We start from the raw sequence: 5,517 nt of genomic DNA on the forward strand, positions 1-5,517 counted from the left end.
ACTGCAGCTGTCCCACAAACTGCTCCACAATATATCTTCAGGCTCCCCCACTACTTAACACAATGCTCAGTGATTTCAGCTCTTAGTCAGTTCAGCTCTTTAGTGAATTCAGCTTGTGGTAGGGGAGCCTCAGTACTGGTGCACCATTAGCCCAAAGTGAACTCAGCAGCCTGTAACTAGACTCCTAATGGAATCAAAATTAGCTCTGATATTCCACAGTGGAGAGGAGGCAGTGCAAGTAGCATGTAAGGCTCTCACCAACAGGCCCATACTACCAAGTATTAATACTTGTCCCCAACCTCTCTCAATCCACAGAGTTTTGGAACCCATGACCCTTGCCTAGCGAGTGCTACTTAGTTGATAGTGAGTCCCTCCATCATAACAAAAGGCCAAGTACAGTTCCAAGCACAGTTCCCATAATCAGGGTAATAACCATTTATTCTTCCTGCCCCAATAACATAGACACTGGGGATCCCACAGCAGCCAAAGTGACCATTTGGGCAGCTATGGCTTCGTTCTAGGTGGGGTGGGTGTGCCTATGCAAATGAGATCAGCCCCTGAAGTTTTTTTCCACAACTTGCCACACCTCACCACCAGATGTCAGGGTGGAGCTCATCCTGACACTGCTTATACATTTAATGGGGCTGTGCAAGTTAGACACTATGCAACGTGAGTAAGGGTGATAATCTGGCCCCAAGAATTAGCTGCCCAAGTAGCCTCCATAATTTAAACTGCCTCTCCCATCTCTGGTCATTACTCGTAGCTGGTTTGGGTAAGCAGGGAATGTTGCCAACCTCTGCCAGAAGCTTTTAGGGAGTAATTATCAGTGAGGTGACTACCTGCATATAGGGCTCTCTTCTGCTCCACCCTGTGTTTTACTGTATCTGAAACTTCTTAAATATTCCCAAAATGTTTAAAGAGAAGATTAAAGGCCCAGTTCTGTTGCCTTTACTGTCACTGGCAGACCCTCTTACTTTAAAGGTATTACTTGTGTACGGATTATTTCCTTAAATAGGGATTGCAAGATATGTCAGGACCTAGGTTACTGAAACTTCAGATTTTTCAAGTTATTCATCACTCAGATTCCATGTGTCTATGGCTACTCACTGAGTATAAATAATGTGAACATATTGTCTCTAACTTGTATTTCAAGAAGAGTACACTTATGTAATCAGGAATAGCTTTGTCATAAAAAAACAAAGAGATTCTGTTACATCACAAAACTTCATCCTTTCAAAACACAGAGTGCCTTCCAGAAAGTCAGCAAACCATTTTTTAAATCCCTACTCATACACAATTCAGCATGATGTAATGTCATGTTAAATCTTTCTTTTAAGGAATCTTTGACCCCAATGCCATCGGAATCCATCTGGAGCTGAAAGCCAGATTAAGGCAATGGAAAGACTTCTGGGGACTTGTGTACCTGCTGGCACTATATCAGGATATTCTTCCAGCCCCATTAGTACATGCAAGAACAAATGAAGATTTAATTTAAATAGGAACACTTGGCTCAATATGATTAAGCATTCAAAATACACACTAAAGGCCAAATCTTGCAGTCTTTACGGCCTGGTCCAAAGCCCAATGAAGTTGGACAGTCTTTATATTGATTTCAGTAGGCTTTGGACCAGTCCCTTAGTCATCATTATATGAAGAAAACTCCCACTGACCTCAATAGAAGTATTGCCTCACTGGACTAAAGAAGGGCCTGACCTTACAAACCCTCTTTGCATAGAACTCTACCTAACTTCAACAAGAGTGCCACACAGGAGGATTTGTGGTATCAAGTCGTCTACATGTGTACGGGTCCAATCTTGCAAACATTCCCACCTGGAGTAACATATTGAGTAGTAAGTGGGATTACTCACTAGGTCCTAACTGTCACCAGTAGGAAGTGTTTGCAAGTTCAGCCTCCAAGATTGTTTTAGATTTTTTTTGTTTTTGTTTATTGGACTTCAATGGTGATAGAAACTTAGAATAACTGCAATTCTCATACTGCTATTAACGTTTTGATAGTATGTTGTTTATTATACAAATTAAAGTCTTTTGCAGAAAATTTCATTTCATTGCTATTGTGCTATATTGCGAGGGGGGGAGGGGAGTTCTTTTGCCATTCATTTGCTGTAATCCTATTTCAATCCCCTCTTACTTAACCTCTATTCTTTCTTCTGTGCAAAGTCTGCTGGGAGTGTGTGAATAATCAGAACAAAACTTATTTGTGCTCCATTGTCAGTAATTGTCCTCCTCTTAGTCTAATGACTTGTACCCAGATATCTCCTGCAAGATTAGCTTGAGCAATCATTTAAGAGCCAAAGTTGAAGATAACCCCCTTAATTTGTTGGTAGTTCTCTTAAGGGATAAAGAGTTGTGAGTTTGCTAAATTATGTGCCTTGAAACATTTTAAATCACTTTGACAATGCGATCTGTGAAAATCCAGGTCTCAATTATATAAAGGGGCTAGCAGCCTCATGATGTCTTTGTTTACAACTATACTATCCTCTGTGACAAAGGGAATATCATGTTCCAGATCTGGGTAGGTTGCTAGGGCACCAAGGAAAACCATGGAGTAGAACAGCTTGTTATAATAACTCCAGTACACTTAAAATAATTAGAGAAGGGATCACATGTTAGAGTGGTTGGTTCTGTTCATGGTGGCCTAGTGGTACTGCTTTGTATGGTAATGCGGGCTGCTCCCAGCCGCTCACTCCTCAGACCCAGTACAGACAGGAGACCAGAAATAATGCTCATGCAGTGCTCAGCCCTGCAAGGTACTGATTGCCCTCAACTCCCACTTTATTCAATAGGAGTTGAAAGGACTTGGCACTTTGCAGGATTGTTGTCTGAGACTTTGGGGTGGGGACAGTGCTATGTGTCATTCAACAACAATGCCTTTGCCAAACAAGGAGTGGCACTGACAGGCTCTGAAAAAAGTCTTGTTAGTTCTACCTGTAAAAAAAATTGTGACTGCAAAGTGAGGCCCCAGGGGCCTGATCCCAAGCCCATTGAAGTTAATGGGAGTGTTTTCAGTTAGTTCACTAGGTTTGGGATTAGGCCTCAAGTGTGGATAGTTCAAAGCCAGGGGAGGAGAAGAGGGTGGACAACATGGACCAATTCACTAGTCTCTGAAAATAGCATAGAGGAACCCTTTAACAGGGGAAAAATATAACCAGATACTTTTTAAATGTCGTAAAAATGCATCCCTAGCCTGCATGTATTATTGTTCCTTATTTAAGGAATAAACTATTTTCTTGTGAGGCTGTTTTTTTTTTTTTACCAGACCAGATTGTCATCCAGAATTGGAGAACATCCATTTTACAATAATGGGCCTAATTGTGTTGCTACTTGCACCAGAGTAGTTCAGGAGTAACTCCATTGACTTCTGTGAAGTTACACTGATGTAAAACTGTGGGAGATCAGAATAAGGCCCACTATAATTTGAAAAACTCCCCCACATTTCCTTAATCATGTTTATGTATACATGAATGACACTTTAGATTATTAAAACTGAAAATCTTTAATAACTAATTTACTTTTATTTATGTGGCTTGTTTACTTTCTGCATTTCACTCAGTTTGGACAATGAAAAGAGATGGCTTCACTTTCATCAGTTGGCAGCAGTGTTTGAAAGGCAAACTTGTACAGGAATGTTTTTGTTTCTGTCTTTCCTAAACTGCTTAATTTGGAATTGACAAAAGTTTGTGAATATTTACATTGATCCTAGGTTTGTTTAAAAACTTACTTCTTTGGAACCAAAATATGGAGGCATACTGAAAGCAAACCATCTGTCAAGTTTTAAGATTTGGTTTTTCTTGTATTATATGAGAACCGGTTGAACATGATGCTGAAGCATGATATCCTATGCAGTTTCATTATGATGTCTTCACATATGACACTACCTTCTGTGGGCCAAATTCAACTCTCAGATACAAAGATATTATACCAGCAATGCTATACTTAAAGTTGTGTCACACTCTTATTAAAGACTACTTGCTGAAATGGATAATTTCCAGAAAATATCTTCCAGTCTGACACTTACTATAGAGCAGATCAGTTCTCCAAAATTGTGGAGGATAATTAATATAGACTGGTCAGTAGCTTTAAATTTATTTTTATATTCCCATAAAACTAAAACTGACTTTTTTTGTTGTTGATAACTTGCAGGCTACTCACCTTGATAACTTTTTTAAATTTAGAAATGTCTTCTCTGCATACCCAAAGACTTTTGCATGGGAGCTATATACACATTTGTGGTAGACATGAGAGATACTGCCATTAAAAACCATTTCAAACCTAAAGGGTTTTGAGGCTAAACAAATACATAATATGGGGTCTACACTCAAATTAATGTACACAACTTCTATTAGTGTCCATGAAATTTATACACTGTTAGACACCAAAAGGAGAATAAACCACTTAAAAAACAAAATGTAATATTGTTTAAAAGTCCTTTTAATTTTATTGGATCCTATATGTATGGTAAAATATCCAAATACAGTTTTCCATTATGAACGATAATAGCTTTGAATTTTCAGGTCAATAGTATCTCCCAAGGTAGTTTAGAATTCTAATTCTAACGTCCAAAGTGCTTGTAACCCTCCCGGTTTGGTGTTAGCTGCAAATTTTATAAGCATATTCACCACTTTGTTATCCAAATTATTAATGGGAATATTGATCCCAGGACTGATCCCTGTGGGACCCCACTAGATACACCCTCCCAGTTTGATAACTACTCTTTAAGTAGGTTTCAGAGTAGCAGCCATGTTAGTCTGTATTCTCAAAAAGAAAAGGAGTACTAGTGGCACCTTAGAGACTAACCAATTTATTTGAGCATAAACTTTCGTGAGCTTATGCTCAAATAAATTGGTTAGTCTCTAAGGTGCCACTAGTACTCCTACTCTTTAAGTACATTCTTTCAACAAGTTGTGAACCCACCTTATATTAATTTCATCTAGACTGCATTTCCCTAGCTTGCTTGTTAGAATGTTGTGGGACTATGTTCAAAAGCCTTTCTAAAATCAAAGGGCATGTGTGCTGCTATCCTGAGCGGCAAAAAGCAAAGTGGCATTGCCACTCTTGCTGGGCTCCAAATTTGACAGACTGTTTTCTTTTGTTCAAAGTTCATGTGATTGTCAACTTTTGAATGCTTCTGGGGTTTTTTTCTTTAAAAAATTCAGTGCCTGTAATCCTGCACATATGAGCAATTGTACGATTTAAAAAATCCTAGTGTATATAAACATGAATAACTATACATCATGGTTATATGCACAAACACACATCAATAAGCAGATTTCAGTTTCCAGTGAATTTTTATGAACAATGGAGAGTTCTTTAATGTCCCTTTACTTTGAACTTCCTTGCTTTTATTAGCTCCTGTCAGAACCTTAAGCACTTTGTCCTCTGAATATAATATATGCTAAGTATTTCAACAGCGGAGACATTAAATGAATGCACAAAAATCTAGTTTGTGCCCCCCTCCCTCCTTTAGTCTAAAAGCGACAGCATGCATGCATCATTAAG

This window comes from Natator depressus, chromosome 5 (assembly GCF_965152275.1).
Source record: "Natator depressus isolate rNatDep1 chromosome 5, rNatDep2.hap1, whole genome shotgun sequence".
NCBI classification, from domain to species: domain Eukaryota; kingdom Metazoa; phylum Chordata; order Testudines; family Cheloniidae; genus Natator; species Natator depressus.